The 19,209-nt window shown below is 37.6% G+C and overlaps 1 long non-coding RNA gene across 1 annotated transcript in view; it reads left to right on the top strand.

Annotated features, from left to right (window-relative positions):
* Positions 1-1,003: 1,003 nt before the first annotated feature.
* LOC148214625 (uncharacterized) overlaps positions 1,004-19,209 on the top strand; it is a 44,741-nt gene continuing 26,535 nt past the window's right edge. Inside the window, exon 1 of the long non-coding RNA XR_015797718.1 lies at positions 1,004-1,122. This is a non-coding gene — a long non-coding RNA (uncharacterized LOC148214625). The remainder of the gene's footprint in view (positions 1,123-19,209) is intronic.

The raw sequence follows: 19,209 nt of genomic DNA on the forward strand, positions 1-19,209 counted from the left end.
ATAAGAAATATTGGTTCTTTCTCATTCTCTCTCTGAAAAAAAATCCCAAAATCAAATAACTGGACAATATCCTCCCACCATGACTAGTTCTCTGGTCAAGTGGGGAGATAAATTAATAAAGACTGAAAACTTTCAGGACCTTTCAGCATTCCTTAATATTGGATGCTGATTAGATTCCAGTACAACTTGGAAGATGTGTTCAACTATTCATTCCATTCAGGAGCAGCATTCAAGCATAATGTAAGAGCTATAGGTAGTCTACTTCTACAACCAGGAGGAGAGAATTATTTTATCTTGTGGTGAAATTTTTCATGAGCAGAATATATGTATCATGGCTGGTTCCTGGAAGTTCTTCATTTTCTATCAGTTACAGTTCCCAAAAATGGAAACTAAAGACAAATGACACATTTTTCAGCCCAAAGTCATTTTTTAAATTAAGGAACAAGACTGGTAAACTGAAAGGAATCAGCTATTTTTCTTTCCTCTAATATCCATGCATTTCTCCTTAGAAGGACTTGCCTCTTATTCTAAAAATATTGCACTCATATTTTGTGAATGAGAATCCACTGGGAAAACAATATGGTCCAGTGCTTAGCCTGTATATTTGCATCAGATATTACATTTACAAAGTATCAGAAACAACACAATTTGCACTGCTCTATACTCCTGCTCCTCTGTGTTTATGTGTGTGTATGTATGTGTTGTACAGTTGGAATCTGTGTGCTCATTTGGTAAATTTCTAAACTTGATTTATTTTTTATTGAATTCCACCCAGAAAAACTTAAATTTAAAAACAGCTTCTTCTGCTTTCTCCTTTTTCTCCCATGCTTTTATAGTTCTGTACCATGAATGAATGCAGCCATTGATTTGAAAAAAAAAATCAACTAAAGAATGGCTTAAGAACCGGAATGTTGGAATGGTTCCAAGACTTGAATCACCCGAGCTCTTCAGTCTGGTACTGTTGAGCGTCAAGTGCCAAGAAAACAATCTGAATGCAATAAGTAAAAATAATAACATTCAATGAGCAAATCTGCCCTGCAGACTTTAATCCTTTGAGATGTATACTTGGATTACTTCCAGACATGCCATATACCTAATTTCATGTTGAAAATATTATCTCAGGTAAGGATTGAGAATATTCTTTTTATGTTAATAATTCTTTTAAAAATGAAAAATGATCTGTTGCTTTGGAGCAAAAAGGTTTTAAAACTGATCAGCAAGTCAATCTACAAAAGTTATTGTCCCCCCACCCCCATTTGTGCTTACTTGTTGATTTACAGATTTACCTGTCAATGTGTCGTGTGACATTTTGCTCCATCCATTCAGTCTCCATGTAGACTGAAAGCACAATAGGTATAGTATAGTAAGAATATGACCAACCTATAAAATATTCCATTCTCAGTCACTTGGAAGCACTTCTTACAGCCTTGCAGTAATTTATAAGTGAGTGTTAAATTGATGGTGCAAGTGGTGATCATCAAACAATCATTAAGAGCCTGAGAGATTTGGGGAGTTCCCAATTCTGACATCAACTTGGGCTTAGGCCTTACAAAGGGATGGTCCTGTTTTCTGAGGTGGATTGAAGAATTAGGAGAAGGATTTTAGGCCTGCCAACCCAGAATCCCACTGTTGGAAGAAATGAAATGGTCAGCAACCAATCTCCTGTTGTTCTGAACCAGAACTAAGTTTTGCCCCATACTACAGTTTAGGAAAGGCCACAAAACAAAATGATTGGGCCATAGCTTTTGGAGTGTCCAACGTATTCTGAGTGAGTTGCCCAGAAATAACAATAACATAGAACCTGGATACAAGTAGTATGTATATTGAGGTAAACCCTAAACAAAACTAGTAGGAAGGTAAATACCAAATTGGCAATAACAGTACTGTCTTCCTCTGCATACTTGCACTGCATTTTCTTGCAAATCATGACTGAAAAATAGCTGGTTTAGGGAAAACAAAGGAAGGGACCTATCAAGGGTCTGTAAGCTAACGTTTCTATAATATCACTAATCAGTGCATAATTTCACTGGTGGTGAAAGGTTTTTCTAAAACTGAAATGTGGTAGCAGCTTTGGGTGATGGGAAAAGCTTATAACCACAATATATACAAAATGCAATGGCAGTCTTACTAGAAACAAGTCTTCCGGATCTAGAGAAATGTCTAAAGTTAGCTTTGTAGAGCTTGTTTTTTAAAAAATAAGTTAAAATCCACTTTGAATGGTCAGGAAATTAAAGTGTTTGAAATGCAGAGGGTACCTGAATTTCTTGCTCCTGGTACACTGGATATAAATGTTATTATGCTATAGTCATACACGAGAGAGAAATAATGTAAATCTGGAAAAAGAGCAGTAAAACAAATAGCAGAAAGAAGGCAAGAATATAGAGAGGGGAGAAAAAAGGTGATCTTTTGTACAATGATACTAACAAGAATTTAGAAAACTAGAAAAGGATTGACTTCTTAATGCTGAAAGAACTCTTAAAACATAGAATTTTGTAACTTTCCACCTCTAATAAAAAGCAAGAGATAGCATCAACTAGGTCAAGATGGCAACCTTTTGTTGTCCACTTGATTAAAAGTTTCCACATGTCCTTGTTAATGTTGACTCTCCAGTTGGAGCCTTTCTATTGGAATATCTACTGTGCATACCCTGCTTTTGTTCCATCTCAAATAACTTTTAATTCAGACAGTATATCTTATTGTATATTTTTCACTTTCAGCTATCCTATCAAATCCAAAGCAGTGTCCTGTAAATTAAATATTGGATTAAAAATGATGCCGTCAGTTCTCACATAGCAAAATAGTTGTGTTTCTAGAAACCCCTGTGCTATGCAAAATTGTGCAATGTGAATAACAGGACTTACAGAAAAAATAGCATTAGGAGCAGGTCACTCAAGAATGAAAACACATTTGTAATCAAAACGTTACTAACACAGTAAACAGTCCCAATAAGGTACTTATACAGTGGAAAAACTGGTTAAAGACATAATTTAGGAATGCAAATTTAGAGTCTTACTTTGAAAATAAGTGATGATAGCTTGAAAATTAGGATCTGAGGTTGAGGCTACAGTGTAACTAATCAATAAAACTTTTCTTTTTCTACCTGAAATTTGTATCAGCAGCACACTTCTTTGGCACATTCTTTTCTATTATTTTACTCACTTTGTATACATGTAAGCAGTAATAAAACCAAAACACAAGGAAAGAGGTGCAATAGACACTACCAAAGTCGTGCACACGTAGCAGCTAAGTCAAGTAGGCAGTAAACAAAGCAGCAAGCTGTTGCAGTCAACTGGGTATTGCTCACCGTGTTCACCTGATTTCTCATTAGCACAAAATTGAAACTCTGGAAACTCATGCATAAACAAACACGCTTCATGATATACAGTCATTGTTCCCCTGTTTTATCAATCATGTGTGAACAAATTAGTGTTGTATAAACACATGCTGTATGAGAATTGACGGTATTATGAACAATTTAATAATACACTCTATTTTGAAGACAGTGTGGCATAGGTCTTTGCAATAAATGTTATACTAGCAAGCAAAACCAAGAACACAGTCTTCAGTTGAGATGTGCAATAGATTTAATCAAATCCCAAGTTCCTGCAACAGACTGATTGAGAATGTTCCAGAAATGCCTGAACTGAAGCAGGGCTCCTCTGAAGAAAAACTAATTCAAATTTGAATCCTTCCAAAAATTCCCTAATGATTCAGAGACATGGGGAAAAACAGACTGTGTGTCAGCAAAAGCTTTATACATTTCTTCCCGAGCTCTCCATATAAAGAGGGAGCCTGAAAATTTCACCCAGTTTTGCCAAGAAATAAAGACATGACTGGAATTTAGAAAACATCCCACTTCTAAAAATGAGAATGTAAAACCATCTAGAATAAACACACACATAACGCAACATTTTATCTGAAATTTGGCAAGCTCATCTCGTGAGGGAGCCTATTATCCTGGCAATCATGGTCATTTGTTGATCTCTGGTCATAATCAGTACAAGTAATGGAGATTAACATTTCAAAATAGAAATCAAAACTGGAGTTGAATCAGGAGCCTCTGAATTATTCTGAGATAAATGAGCTTTTTTTTTTTTTTGAATTGCCAAATTGTAGTTGAAGCTAAAGACATTGGAACTCCTTATTTATATCTAATGATGGAAGAGGCTCATATCATGATGTTTAGTGTGAGAATGTATATGTTAAAGATACATTTATCTCTGAAATGCTGGAGGCTTTGTAAGGTCCTGTTTTCTACGCAGTAGATCTACCTTATTATTCTTGATGTCTTCTTGAAGCACACCGTAGAGTTGAAACTATAGATCGTTGCAGGAAAAGGGGGTTGTGGAGGTCAGGCTTGATGGGTACCTTTCAAATTCTCTGAGAATTAAACTGATTGGAAATCCCAAGTAAGGCTAGGATCTAGAGCAAGTATCTCCCCTATTTTTAACTTCAGCTGGTGTGCAGTTGCTTAGTTTGTGCTCATGAGCTCTATTGGAAATGAATTACCCAGAAGGTGTCTGGCAAATGTTATCCACTGAGCACAAAGTGATATAGCCAACATAATTTTGCGATGACCTAATTTGGTTTTGGCTGCTATATTAATGAACAGGCTATGACAAAGTGTGGCTGAAATAGCCTTTCAGCAGTATCTTAAATGACTTGTTTCTAGGTTTCCACATTGTTAACCGTTACAGAATTGATTTGGTGCTGCTGCTACAATTGAAGATGTGAGATTTAACTCATGTTGCTTTACATAAACTGTATGACCACAGGCCTATGAGCCGCATCTGGAAATGCTGGTGTGTTCCTCATGGGTTCAAAAAACGGGTAACTTCTATGACTTATTTTTGAGTCCTAAAGGAAGGAATAGAGATAGGGGAAAAAGAAGTATAACTCATTTTCCACTATTTCTTAACTGCACTTTATAATGTTTGCACTTTATATTTGGAATAGGCAGAAATCTTCCATTGCTTCACTTCCTTCAGGCCCTTCTCATTTTCTGAGCAACTAGCTTTACACAATATGCTAAACTGTGGTTTGTTTAACAAATGCGTGCTTACAGAATACAATGGTTGGGTTCACAGTCTAATTATGATTTAACACTCTGTGAATCTACCTACTATGTATTTGATTAGGAAATGGATACGTTTAGTACTTTAAACTTCCAAGAGTTCCATGTAAATCCTGTATGTTATGGGTATACAATTGCTGTGAAAAATGTCTCTACGCTTTCACCTCTTTAAATTTTTAAGGAAGATTAAAATATAAAAGTGAAAGTCTTTAGTTTTAACTAAGGCCTTATTTTAAAAATGCATTAGGAAATGTGTGGAATAGCAGGGATGCAGTTCTGAACCTAACACTTCTTTGAACCACTTTTTTCCTCAAAAGCCACCCATTTCAAAGAAAAGCAGCCAATTTCTTAAAACCATCTTAAGATTTAATTATTTCATCTCTCCTGTTAAAGTAATAGGAAAATCCATTCAAAATCATACGCAAAACTTTCACATTGCATAACCTTTTTCTTCAGGTTGCCCAACAACTTCACTTCACAGCTTCAAGGAGGAGGAGGAGGAGGATCTTAAAAAGGAAAGCATTGAATATTGAGTAGGGCAAGGGATTTAAGTCAATATGTGCTCTGTTTCAGACACCATAGTTAAGAAATAGTTATAGCTGTAGCATTTGATGTTACATAATGTGAAATATACTTCTGTCCCCTATCTCATATCCCCATTTTTAAATAAAATTCATTTTGCCATTTGCTCATAATATGAACATAGTAGGAAATTATATTGGAATGATTGAAATACGACTCCATTTTCTATGAACAGATCTGCCTGAGGAAAGCTGGCCATTTAAGGGGCAGAATGTTTCTTGTTGGTTGCCAGGTCAAATCACAGAGAGAAAAGGGTGGAAGAATTAATATGGTCATAAGATCCTTCAGAAAATATTTACCTGCAGACCATCATTTTATCAACAGGCAGTAGCAGAAGCTGGACAAGCTCTAGCCTGCAAAAAGAATTCTTCAGGAAAAGGATTCTTAAAATGAAATTCTCTGTTTACTAAACTGCAGACTAGCAAATCTAATCTTTATCATATAGCAATTTGAAAGTTCTAGATTAATAATCCAAGCTGCACTCTCAAGGATGTTCAGGATGATCTGATCTAGTACTATTTGGAGAACAAGAACTCCCAGGGTTCCAGTCTATCAACTGGATTGTTATAGTTTTTTCATTGGCAAGAACTATGCTTAACCAAGGGAAAGTCTGGCGACATTTGGCTTAGAGATATTTTCTTCCATCCAATGCATAGTAATCTTGATTCAGATAGAGCTACCTAGCTCTTTCAACAAAGTAAAAGAAATCTTGCAGTAAGCAGCAGGATATGCATTTTATATACTGTATACTAGGCGGTTTTCATTTTCCAGATTTAAAATCAGACCAGTTCTGTGTCATTCCATACACAGGACATGGAGCAATGGGTTTAAGTTACAGGCTAGCAAACTGTAGTGGAATGTCAGGAAGAAATTCCTAACGGTAAGAGTAGTTTGACAATAGAACAATTACAGAGAAATGTAATTAGTTTCTCCTTCCCTCAATGTGTTCAAGCAGAAGTACTGTATTCAGGGATGTTTTAATTTAGATTCTTGCACTGAAACAGGGAGTGCAACTCAATTGCCTAAGTATCCCCTTCTAACTCTATGTCCCTAAGTTTATACCTTCTTCTTTCTCAAGTTAAGGAATGGCAAGTTTGGCCTTCTGGAAACTTGCCCTTGTGTGTTATCTTGAAATTGGCAGGTTGTATACATTGGTGAATGTTAGGCTGTAATAATTTTGGAAAATAAAGAATTTCCCTTCTTGTTATATTAGCTACCAGAGAGGTATGGCATGCAACAGCACATTGGCTCCAATGCAATCCTTGTTAAATCAACATTAATGGCGAGTCTCCTTGAAAATAGCAAGACAATCCTTTTGTCAAAGAACCTGGGCAGAATGTGGACAGTATATTTCAGAGCAATTCATAAGATTAGACAGATTCTTTATTATGTAAACAGTGGCATATTAGAGAAAGAGAGAGAGAGAGAGAGAGTTAAGCAGCAATATTTTCAACTACAACAGCTGTTGACATCTAGATGCTGGAGAGCAGCACTAAGTTTTCCTACCTTCCCCATACTAGATAATTTAACATGTCCTATACAAAAAAGGTCTATAATAATTATACATAAATGGAGTTGTTAGAATATGCTAAATTAGATATTCAAGACTATAGAGTGGCATAGAAAAGGGAACTGGAAGTCCAATACATGAACTCAGTAAAAAGCTCTTTGGGCATCTATGATGTCAAATTTCAATAGATATAAAATGTGAAACTTAAAATTATGGATTATTATTCTTTCATGTCTATTGAATGTTTTTAAAAGTAGAAATTGATGTTCATATCTAGCACTCAAACTGTTGCCACAGTGGTTCTCACATTACAACTTTTGTTTGTATGATCTGGTCTTCTGTAAGCATGCCATATCTGGGCTTTAATTTGGAAAGCAAAGAATTAGAGATTTCTATACATATGTACATCTGTACTCTTCCATATCTTTGCAGCCCAGATATGGTATACCTAGTCATCTGCAGTAGTGGCTTCCTTTTGGAGAGAAGTCACAGTACATATGAATTTGTTCTGGAGGACTCCTTTGAGTTGCACTTGATTGTTAGGGACAGATCCAAATAGATTTCTTGGCCACAATACAAAAGCAGTTTGCTGATGCCTCTTTGCAGGATCAGGGTAGGATATGTTTTCAGCTGGGTGAGGGGACTGAATTTACAATAGCCAGGGTATGGATTCTCACACAGAGAGGCAAAACAGGATGACAAGTAGGGAAAAACAAGCCAGAATTTAAGGTCATCATTAAGCTCTGGTATGGAAAGTTTAAGATTTAAAATGTGTATGAGAAGAGGGAAGCTGTTGAAGAAAAACACATATATTTTCTAGAAACATACATTATTTCTCTCCCAGCTCTAAAAGTCTTTAAATGGATAGTATACTAAATGTATGGTACTGTATGAATTTTTGATGAAAATGTACTGTATAAGCAGAGATACACGTTAAAATAAAACCTTATGGATCAGAATGCCAAGTGAAACAGAAATCAGAATAGACAAAACAGATTTGCATTTTCTGCATAACCCCTCACCAGCATAGGCCACGAGCTGCTTCCTGAGTGCAGGAATAAATGATGTACTCTCCTACTTCCAACCTCATGCAAATGGACCCCATGCCTGACTTTCCAGCTTGATCCAAAACTGCTGATTTCTGACCTGAGTTCTCTTAAACCCTTCAGAGCGGATGGTTTCCAATACTTCATTCTATTCTAGTAGAACATCCAGTTCTGACTGGCTGAAGTCCCTCGCACACTCCCTCTCCTTCAATGGCTGGTCACTGCCCTGTGCATGATTTAATGGGTAAGATTATATTGGTAGTATTGATGTCAATACTATAAATCCTTGTAAAACTTGGTCCTTTAATTGTTCCTTTTCTGCAGCTTTTTTTTTTTTAACTTTGTGTACTTCTATTAATCATAATCTTATCTTCTCTCTACTGGCATTCATGAGCAAATTCATAACTTTCAGTAAACAAAAATCTCCCACCTTCCCAAGGAAGGAATTCACCAGTTTTGCAAGTCTTTATCTAAATTATGCTCAAGAGATCTTATCCTGTTTTATTTATGCAATGCACAAACATTCTGACTAACACTGGTTTTTTATTTATGTTATAAGCCCTACTGAAGCAAGGCAGATTTTAAGCTTTACATATTAAAATATTCAAAGTTAGAGTGAACCTCACTGCAAAATAATCCTTGACCCTTCCAGTCCCTTCCAGCAACAAGTCAATAGGCCCACCAAATGTGAGTGAATGATCCCTGAGGATTTCTCTTTTGCACGCTATGTGACAGGTAGTGACATGTTGCAGTTTTTGTTGTTGTTGTTGTTTTAAAAGAATGAGATTTAACTGAATTTGAGAAATTTCCATCTGTTCCTCCTAGTGCCACAGGCAATACTTTGCTACATGGGAAAGAGCCTCCGGGCAATTTAGAAGTTGTGAGCTTCCAAGCTTTATATAAATTCCCCAGCAATTTCTTTTTACATCTTGAACAGCTGCTTATAGGAATTGCAGCATGTCCACCATGCCTCGGTCGAATTATCAAGGCCTTCAGTAAAGATCTCTTCTGGCTTTACATTGTTGAAAAGAATTATTGAAACACAATGGAACTCAAAAACTGGTCTGGAATGACATATCCCCCAGTGACACTGCTAGATACACAGAGAAGAACTAACAGATGCAAGTGAGGCTGCTGCTCTTGCTATTTCTGCAGTAGCAATCTAGTTAATACGAAATGTGCATCAATGATCTGATTTTCCCTTCTATGCAAGTAGCAGTCATTGAAGTGGAACAGGGCAGGAGTGAAAGGGAACAGGAAAAGTCACAGTACAATAATGCCACTGCACTGGTTTTGCATTTTAAATCAATGCTTCTCAGGAAAACAGAAAAATTATAGTTATTTTTGGCAAAGCAGATATTGTCATTAATGTTCTAATTATAGTTTGTCTATATGTCTTGCACATTTCACCTCATTTTCACAAGGATGACCAGTTTAAAAGAAAAAAAAATGTGTGGGGAATCCACGTTAAATTCTATTGTCAAGACTCCATATACATAGACCCAGTTTTGTTTTGTTTTTTTTAATCTGCGCTCAGTCGTTACCGACTCTGCAGTTTTCAAGGCAATTGTTTCGGAAATGGTTTGCCATGGCCTCCTTCCTAGAGCAGAGCCCAGCTGGCGAACGCAGGAGGCGGGGTTTCCGTTGCTTCGCGCCCTTTTTGGGCGTGCGCGGTTTTTTTTTTTGCGCTTACCAGCAACTGCTCCCGACTCCTTTTTTTTTTTTTTTGCAAGGCGCCGCCAGCATTTTTCCTCTCACCAGAGTGAGAGTACCCATTTATCTACTCACGTGAGTTTTTGAACTGTTGGGTTTACAGGAACTGGGGAGGAAACAGGAGCTCACCCTGCTAACACAAAGGCTGGACTCGAACCGCTGAAGCGTCGACCATTTCTGGCCGGCAACTTTCAGCGTCATTAAGCCGCTGCGCCACCGCGTCCCCCTAGACCCAGTTTAATATAATGCTATAGGTGGCCTGGTCTGTCTTGTTCCCAGGCTGTGAAGTGCCTTCCCTCAGGAGTTGTATAAGGCCTTCTCTGCCTTCAGAAGAGCAGCCAGGTCATACCTCTTTTGCCAAACTTTTAATGGTTAATTAATTTTTGCATTAGTTCAAGTTTTTTTCTGTATTCTGGATTTTAATTGTTTGCTGCCTTGAATGCTCAATTGATATAAATTAAGGATATTAAATGGGCTTCTAGTGTATTTTCCCTTGCAATACTTCATTTCCTCCTTGCTGATCCTGAACAGTCCCTTCCATATTCCAACTATTGGCCAAAGAGTACCTTTAATAACATCTCGGGAATCTGTTTCATGCCAATACCCAAGCCCAGACTTGCTGCCTTCTATGGAGATTTATTGCTGTCGCATACAGTTTCAGACACTATACATCAGGTGACTTATAGATGCAAATGAGAAACAGACTACATGGTCCCTTTTAGACAGTCCATGGGAAAGTTTTATGACCAGAATAATACTGTTAACAATGTGAGTTTGTGAGAATGGCTTCATATGCATCTTGATCAACATTTCAGGCATCCTGGAGGAAATTAGGAATAACTTCAGTAAAATCAATGAATTTGCTCATGTCTAAAAATGGGATGATATTAAACAGATGCTTAAATGCATAATGCATGTGGCTAAACTACAAAAGTGCCTTGTCAACTTCTTAAAATTTGTTTAGAGGTTGAGAGACTTCTATTATAGTTAATTAGTGTCCCTGGGGTTTTCATGCAGCCAACTTCAAACTAAAGATAGTGTCTGGTTTTAAAATTGAATTAGTTTCCTCATAGTTTGCAGAGCCAAGGTGTAAAGCAAGAGTGTGATTACTGTAACCTCTCCCCCCACCCTCCAATACTTTGGATGGCATATAGGAGAGTTCTGATTTTATCATTTCAGCCACATGAAGTGGGTGAAAAAAATGCTTGCATGCATGTCACAGAATATGAGCTTATTCCTGCTTCAAGTTCTGCATTCATTTCATTATTCCATAGTGGCACTAACAAATGAGGCTGTTTTACCATAACCAGCATTTTTTTTTTTTCATTCAAAGGCATTTGAATAACCTGCATGTGAAAAGTGGATTTATGCTAAAATAAAACACTTAGAACAAGCTTTTAGTATTTTGCTCCTATAGGCTACAGTTCAGCAGAATTTAGCTGATTTCAATGGGCGAGTTAATTTATACATTTTTTCTTTCTCAGATTTTCTCAAGACTGGGATCATAAAGGCAGGTTTAAAGCTTTGCTGAATAGTGAATCTTTCTCACTATTGCCCCTTGAAATGGACATCTGTTTCAAAATACTTTGATCATGACATCTTTCTGTCTTGAAGGGATTCCTTCAAGTCCTGCCACTTTTCAAGAAAATATTTGGCTTAAACACTTAGAACTTTTCTTTAGTAATCTCTGCCATATAACCAGCTTTACCATTGTCCATTCATTTCCAAAACACTTTAACCAATTTGCAATTCCTCCATAGCCTCCTAACCCTCTGAGGTTCCAGATGCTTTAGCATCTTGTTGTCTATAATGCTTGCAAGTCTCAAAGAGTACTTTCAGGTAATCATTGCTCAGTACAAGTTAGCCAATAGGTTGAAGACAGAGAACACCACTCAGTCACTGCAAACTACTCACAGACTGTACAATCCCCAGAACTTCCAGTGCTTTATAGATGAATGAACAGCCATCCCATTCTTCACAAAAGAGAAATTAAATAAATAAATGTAGTGCACCCTTCCTGAATCCATGTATTGGTCCACAAGTATCTGTGTAGATTTGACTGCCAATCTGCAAACCATTTTTCCCAGTAAGTTCCTATAAGGATGGTTGCAAGGAAACTTCAGTTTTAGAAACTATTAATAAATGCATTCAGAAGCTTCAAAAGCCTTCTGTTCACCATAGTGCCCACTTACCATTGGAGAGTGAACCATATAAAAGTCATATTTTAGTAAGTTCTGTACAAATCTTAGCAAATTTGAGAGTGTTGCTAGGCATCAAGCCCTGCATGAGTAGCATGACAGTGAACTGAATATGAAAGATTCTCTTTTAGCTGGGCTAGGTAAAATGCTAGCTAGGAGCAGGGAAGTGAAAGATGTGGCAAGCCATTTCTCCAGCGGAAAAGCAAAAACCCAAAAGACAAGATAATCTCATTAGAATATGAGTTACAGATAGTCCTTGCTTAACAACCACTAGTTCAGTGGCTGTTCAAAGTTACAACGATGCTGAACAAGTGGTACTTACAACTGGTCCTCATAGTTGGGGCATAACCAGAATATCCTGCCAATCTCAATTTTTCTCCCTATTCCTGCCATAACTTGGCAGATTCACACAAGATGGGCATGGAACCTTTATTGTTTATTGATATGCTGCCTTAATCCATTGTTTTCTATTCCTGCAAACAAAACAGAGAAGGACAAGAAGAATGAGGACAATATACACAGTCAAGGTTACCCTTCTCTAGATCAGCATGCCTCCCAAGATCAGGTTGTCTCCTGCCCTGTTGGTTTTTTGGAAAGCTATTGAAACTGGCTTTTCTGGTCAGGCTTGGGAGTAGATTTGTTATGAGAGAGACCCTCCTTCTATGGGATGGATACTCCTCAGGACATTGTTGTTTTGTTTTGCTATTTGTGATTATTATCTTTATTCCAATGTTGGTATGTAAGCTGCTTAGAACCTTCTTGAAATAGAGTAGCATATACATTTTAGTAAGAACATAGATAAACCAACCAATCACTTGTGGAGTTCTGCTAAGGATTATATTGAAAAAGGCTCAGAACATTAACCCCAAGTCCATGATTTTCTCCAAGTGTATTTTTGCCTGCTTCTGCCAGTTGCCATGGCTAGGGTTAGCACAATATAAATAACTTAAATTGGTAGATTTTTCAATATTTTTTGGCAGGATTTTATTTATTTCCCATATAATTCCATTGCAAAGCTCTCTGAGTATAAATCTAACAGCACAATAAGGCAGAAAAACTAATGGTTTTTCCAACTCAGTCCTTAGAGAATAAAACAATTTGCACCAGATTCTGATGACTTCCGGATTTGGATGTCTGCCATATGACCAACTTCAGGAGTCTCTGCTCTTCTTCCATGTACTCCCTCCCCAGTAGATATGTTTTGCTGAGGAAAAGAAAGGAAATCAGGTTTTAGAGATTTTGATATGTAGGCTGGTGGAAAGCATGCATGCTTTCTTCTTCAGAGAATCAAGCTATAAAAGTGAACAAGGGAGAAGACAAAAAATGCACTGCATACTGAAAGTAAGACTCAGATACAGCAGGTAGGGAATAATTGATAATACAGATTGGAAGAAAAACAATTTCATAAGAAATCAATCTTCCCTGTTCTGTTTCTTTTATTAAAATGTCTGGCACCTTTTTCTTGCTATTTTATGACATTGTAAGATATGCTCAAATTAATGGTGACGCTTTGGCAAAGCAGATCTCATTGTAATTCTGATAGTGATGTCATTGCTCCAGCTATTTGCTGCAAAAATCTCTAAATGCCTTTAAAAGCTATAATCTCTAAGTTATTTACTTTACATCATTTCCATCCTGTGAATATCTATGTGAAAGTAAGAGAATTATGTGTAATTTGAAAATTATAATGTGATTTAGAATATTTATGCCATCAAAATCATAAGAAATATTACTGGTAAAAGCAAACATTTTAATCAACAATCATGTTTAAATCTGGTGTCAGTGTTATCCTTGATGGCCAGTGTGGTGTAATTGTGAGGTGTTGGACTGGCCCTGGGAGACCCAGTTTCCTCATCCATTTATTCTCTTTCAGACCAACTTTTCCCATTGGTTTGTTGTATGGGAAAAGAGATGGAGAACTAACTATGTCACTTGGAGCTCCTAAACTAAAAGATGGAATATAAACCTTTTATGGGTTTATTTATCTTTTATACCATTGATACAGCTTTCCTCCTCCCCATAGAATATACATGTATCTTAATGTGCAGGTGCCAAATGCTGAAAAAATGCTGAATTTCCAGGCTTATACAGGTAGTCCTCAGGTTATGACCACTCGCTCAGTGACCATTACAACAGCCTGAACAAGGGAGACATGCGACCAGTCCTCAAATTTCCAGCCATTGCAGCATTCCCATGGTCATGTGATCACGATTCAGGCACTTGGCAATTATGACAGTTGTGGCATCCCATGGTCATGAGATTGCCATTTGCAACCTTTCTTGACAGCTTCCCACAAGCAAAGTCAATGGGGAAGCTAGCAGGAGGTCGCAAGTAACTCCCACAAGTTGCTCCCACTCCCACTGCTTTTTCCCCCAAGGGGCCCCCATCCATAGTCCCTGCCTGCCCACATTCTGTAGTGCCCACCTGCAGCACCTGCTGATCTGCCCACACTCCACAGTGCTCACCTGTGGCACCCGCCAACTTGGCTGCACTCCATAGTGCCCACCCAGAGTACTCACTGGCCCACCCGCACTTCATAGCACCCACCCTCTCACCTGTAGCTCTCCCCACTGGCCTGCTTGCCCAGGACTCCCACCCCTTCCCATGTCATGGTCACAGGTACTTGCTTAATGACCCTCACGGTCCTCAGATTACAACAGGAACTGGGATTGCTTGCATTGCCATTGCTAAGTAAATGCATACAGCGAGTATGTCTGAACAGGAGAGGAAAGTAGGTCCAGTCTCTAGCCTAATGAAGTTTGCTAGACTATCGACAAGGTCCTACAGTATTTGGATTAAACCAGTACATTACTTGCGACCTCTGCAAAAAGTACAGTCCGGTGTCCATTCCATAAAAATATATTCACTCTACACTCCTGGAATTTGCTCTTGCTAGGTTTTGTTTAATTCATCTGCCATCATAAGCGAGTTCCAGAACTGTATTAATAACCTTAATATTAATTGTATTAATAACCTTCATATTAATAAACCCTGTCTTTCCTTCTAAAACCTGATCACCATCCTGCTGTCTCCATAAGAATACAAGAGTATAGTACATTGTATACAGTGACTGGCTATCCATGTGTAGAGAAAGACAATCAACAAGCATAGCTGGTCAGTAGTGAAATGAAACAAACAAAAATGTGGGAGATTTAGCTTGGAGAACCTGATGGCGAAGATATGCACGCAGCTGAACCTGATGGCAAAGATATTCAATATCTCCAAGAGAAGTCCAACTTCTGTTTTATAATGTTACACCCATCCAGCAGCATTTAGCAATATTAAAGTAGTAATATGTGAAATGTCTGACTCACATACCAACAACATTTTTTCTTGTTATTAACATCAGCTATTGGAGTCCCAAATAAAATTGCTTCAGGGGCTGGATTCTGCCTGACAGCTGCAAAGTGACCACCTTACATGAGAACTTTATAAAGCGTAGCAATCAATATACCACAAAACAGTGTCCAGCTGATTTAATGAAGATACTTTTCTCTCATCCCTATCACTCAAAACAAGCCAGGGAAAAAACAAAACAAAAGCTTCCTGGCATCTTTTGGGTACAGTATTAATTAATAGATGCAGCCTCCAATCATGTTGTATGATTTCCATTGTGATTTGAGCAGGGAAAGGGCCAGAGAGGTTATGGTAAAAGATACCGTCATATGTGTGAATCAACATATGAAATCTGAGCTCCGGTACAGATGAACTTTGTCCATTAATATGGTGTCTAGGTGACCCAGAGATGGTTTCATAAGAGTTTCTTTATAGTATCCTGATCCTTGAAAGTCAGATTGTTAAATATTAAAGAAGCCTTAAAACATTTCCTTCTGGAAAGAAGCCACAGGCTAAATATTTGAAAGGAATATGGCAAGATCCAAGCTCATTTACTAGAACTGGCAAGTTACCACTGAAAAAGAGAAGAGAAGCCTTCATCCAGTGTTTCTCAACCTTGGCAACTTGAAGATGAGTGGACTTCAACTCCCAGAATTCCCCAGCCAGCCTCCCAGCAATTCTGGGAGTTGAAGTCCACTCATCTTCAAGCTGCCAAGGTTGAGAAACACTGCTTTCATCTAAAGTGAGTAAATTCATCACACTATTCATAGCTTTTAAAAAGCATTGTTCATACAAATCTTGAGAAGGACCAAAGGAAGCTATTACTATGTATTTTCTGATGGATGGATTCAGGTAGTCTTCCAGCATGAGAAACTGAAACCTGTTAGGGGCAGGCACTGTGAGTGAATGAGGTGGTCAGAGCAGAAAAGCAAAATATTTCATCAAATGTCTCTGAATAAAAGTCAGAGCTGCATCTGTTTAAAGAGCAAGTAATTTCATCTATACTTATTAGATTGATAAAAAAAATTGAAAAGCGTACTAGTTGTTCCCATGGGAAAAACAATTAGACCAGATGTCCTTGAAAAAGAGGCACCAGTTCTCCAGCATAAAAGAACTTGCTTGCACATTTAAATAAAATGAAAGCTTATGTTTTGGCAGAGTCTTGATTTTAAAACAGTGAATGTGAATAAAACCAATGCCTAACTGCAAATATAAAAATAATGTTTAATTTTCAAAAACATATGGATTATTAATTTTGTATTTTTCTAGCAGACTCTAGACCTTGAAAACTAATAAAGCAAGAAGTCAATTGTTCTTTTTTTGCAGTTCAGTTACATGTCCAAAGTTAGAAATAAACATGTTCTGCAAAATGTTGTCTGTCAAACACTGGGGGGGTTTTCCCCCCGCCTTCAAGGAACTCTTTCCATCTTAAAGAATTTTGGCAAGTTTGCCATGAAACCTTTGTATATTGCATACTCTGGGAAGTGGCCTGGCCCATTACACTTCTTACGCTTGCTCACATGACTCTACCCTAAAAGAGTGGGATGTTAAGCCTGTCCTCCAGCTGTGGCTGAACAGCAATGGTGCCCAATGGTGAAGAATGTAGGGAATTCAACATCTGAAGAGTAACTTGTTCCCCATCCCTGTCTAGGATGTATGTATGGCCTGTGTACTGAAGGACTAAATTAACCTACAGTGGCAGTCAAACTACATTATATGAAACATGTCTAGCACACTTCTTCTAAATAATTCTTGAAGCATCCTTAGCCTTACCACATAACCCTGGAAGGACATGTTAAAGATGGAGAGACATTTGGAGATTTGGGGGATGATCTCAAAGCAATCACTTCCCAATACAGTATAGCCAAAAAGAAGGGAGACTCAATAAAGGTGTCAAATAGAGATTCTTTTTCTCCATTGATCAACAAAATATAAGAGCCAATCAGTTGGAGTTTTATGGGGAGAAGGACGCAAGACAAAATTGGAAAATGAGGTTGTGGGAGGCAGGGAACATATTTCTATGTATTTTAGCATATGAGTTAATTGACTGAATTAGCGTGGTTAAGTTATATCAGAGAGTTGCTTGGAGTGCAGTGGTGTACAAATGGGATAAATAAATAAAAATATGGAATAAATAAATACAGGTGGAATACATAAACATTTAGCTATAGTTTGAATTTTATTCACTGCATTTTTAAATAACTGCCTCAATTTTCTACAATATATGCCAACTGAACTAGCAAAAAATCTCCTGGATAGTCAAAACAGATGCCAACTTTAGGTATATTATTAAAATTGCTTTCTGTTGATGTCAGTTAAGGGGGACTGTTATATTGTCTGATACCTTTGAAATGATGGTTAGAAAGACATTCTTTCTTAAAAATACTTTTTTTCAAAAACTGCCAGACACTTCATTAATATCTTTGTGGTTTTACCATTCAACAGATCAAGCAGCAATAAATCGCTCTCTTAATTCATACATCAAAGTATAAACATTCACAAAGAATATAAAAGCAGATTCAGCTAGAAGATTTGCATAGTATCACCTAACAGTGGAAAATGAAACTATTCCTATAAATAGCTATCAACAGGAAAATATATTACTGACAGCTGTATAATAAATGGTATAATAAAACTATGGGGTGGATAGAACAATCACAGAAGACATTGGCAAGAGAATGAAATATCCCACATAATTTTTCAGTTAATTAGAGAACATCCATTTGTTCCTCCCCAGCATAACAGTACAAAAACATTCACTTCTGATCAATACTATTTTTGGAGACTCTATAATTTTATTTCCAAACAAGCTTTGGAAAAACCTGGACATTGATGCACTCCACAGGGCCCCTTCAAATGTCTGGGGTTTGGGCTGTATGCCAAAGCATCTAAATAGATCAGTTTATAACATTTGGTCTTCAGTGTGTGCCCCAGACTTAAACTGTTTTGCACAATGGTTTGTAGTGTTCAAACTATCCACTCTTTTATAAATCAATGGGGATTTTATAGCAAGGTGGATTAATGCTACGTAATCTTGTATTAAGCTCCTTGACATCAGAAATGGAGGATATTATGCTATTATAGCCAGAAAAAGCAGCTAAGAGGCTGCTTTAATTGATCTCAGGGTCTCATAAAAATGTGGAATTTTGTTCTCTCAGAGCGAGTTATTAACAACATCTGTAGAAGCCAGATGCTGTTTCTCAGCCCATCCACTGTACAATGAGTTCAGCATTGTCCCTGAGGGAAACAGGTCCATGACTTGGGGACCCTCCTGGAGTCACTATTGATGCTAGATTGGTAGCCAGGAAGGCTTTTACTTGGCTGTTGCACCAGATGTGGCCTTACTTGTTACAAGAAGGATCTTGCAACAATAACTACTGCTCTCATCACCACTCAGTCTGGTTTGCATGGGGCTGCCTTTAAAAATCACTTGGAAATTGCAGATGATATGCACACAGTGCCCTGCATGTTAATTGGAGTTAGATACCATGGACAAATCGTGCATGTATTGTAGACCCTTCATGTACTGCCAGTAGGGTTCCAGGTACAACTTACATTTTAATCTATAAAGCCATACAGGGATTGGCACTAAGACTCTTTCAGGATGACTGCCTTCAACCAGAATTGATCAGTCTGATATAAACAACTCAGAAAACCTTGCAGGTAGTTCTCCATTACCATAAAATCAGGCTGAGACTAGAGCAAGTGTTTCTCCATTATGGATCCCATGTTGCAGAATAATCTTCCCTT

This window comes from Python bivittatus, unplaced genomic scaffold (assembly GCF_059951505.1).
Source record: "Python bivittatus isolate LINGU-HERP-01145 unplaced genomic scaffold, Pbiv_v1 ctg000610_np1212, whole genome shotgun sequence".
Lineage (NCBI taxonomy): Eukaryota > Metazoa > Chordata > Lepidosauria > Squamata > Pythonidae > Python > Python bivittatus.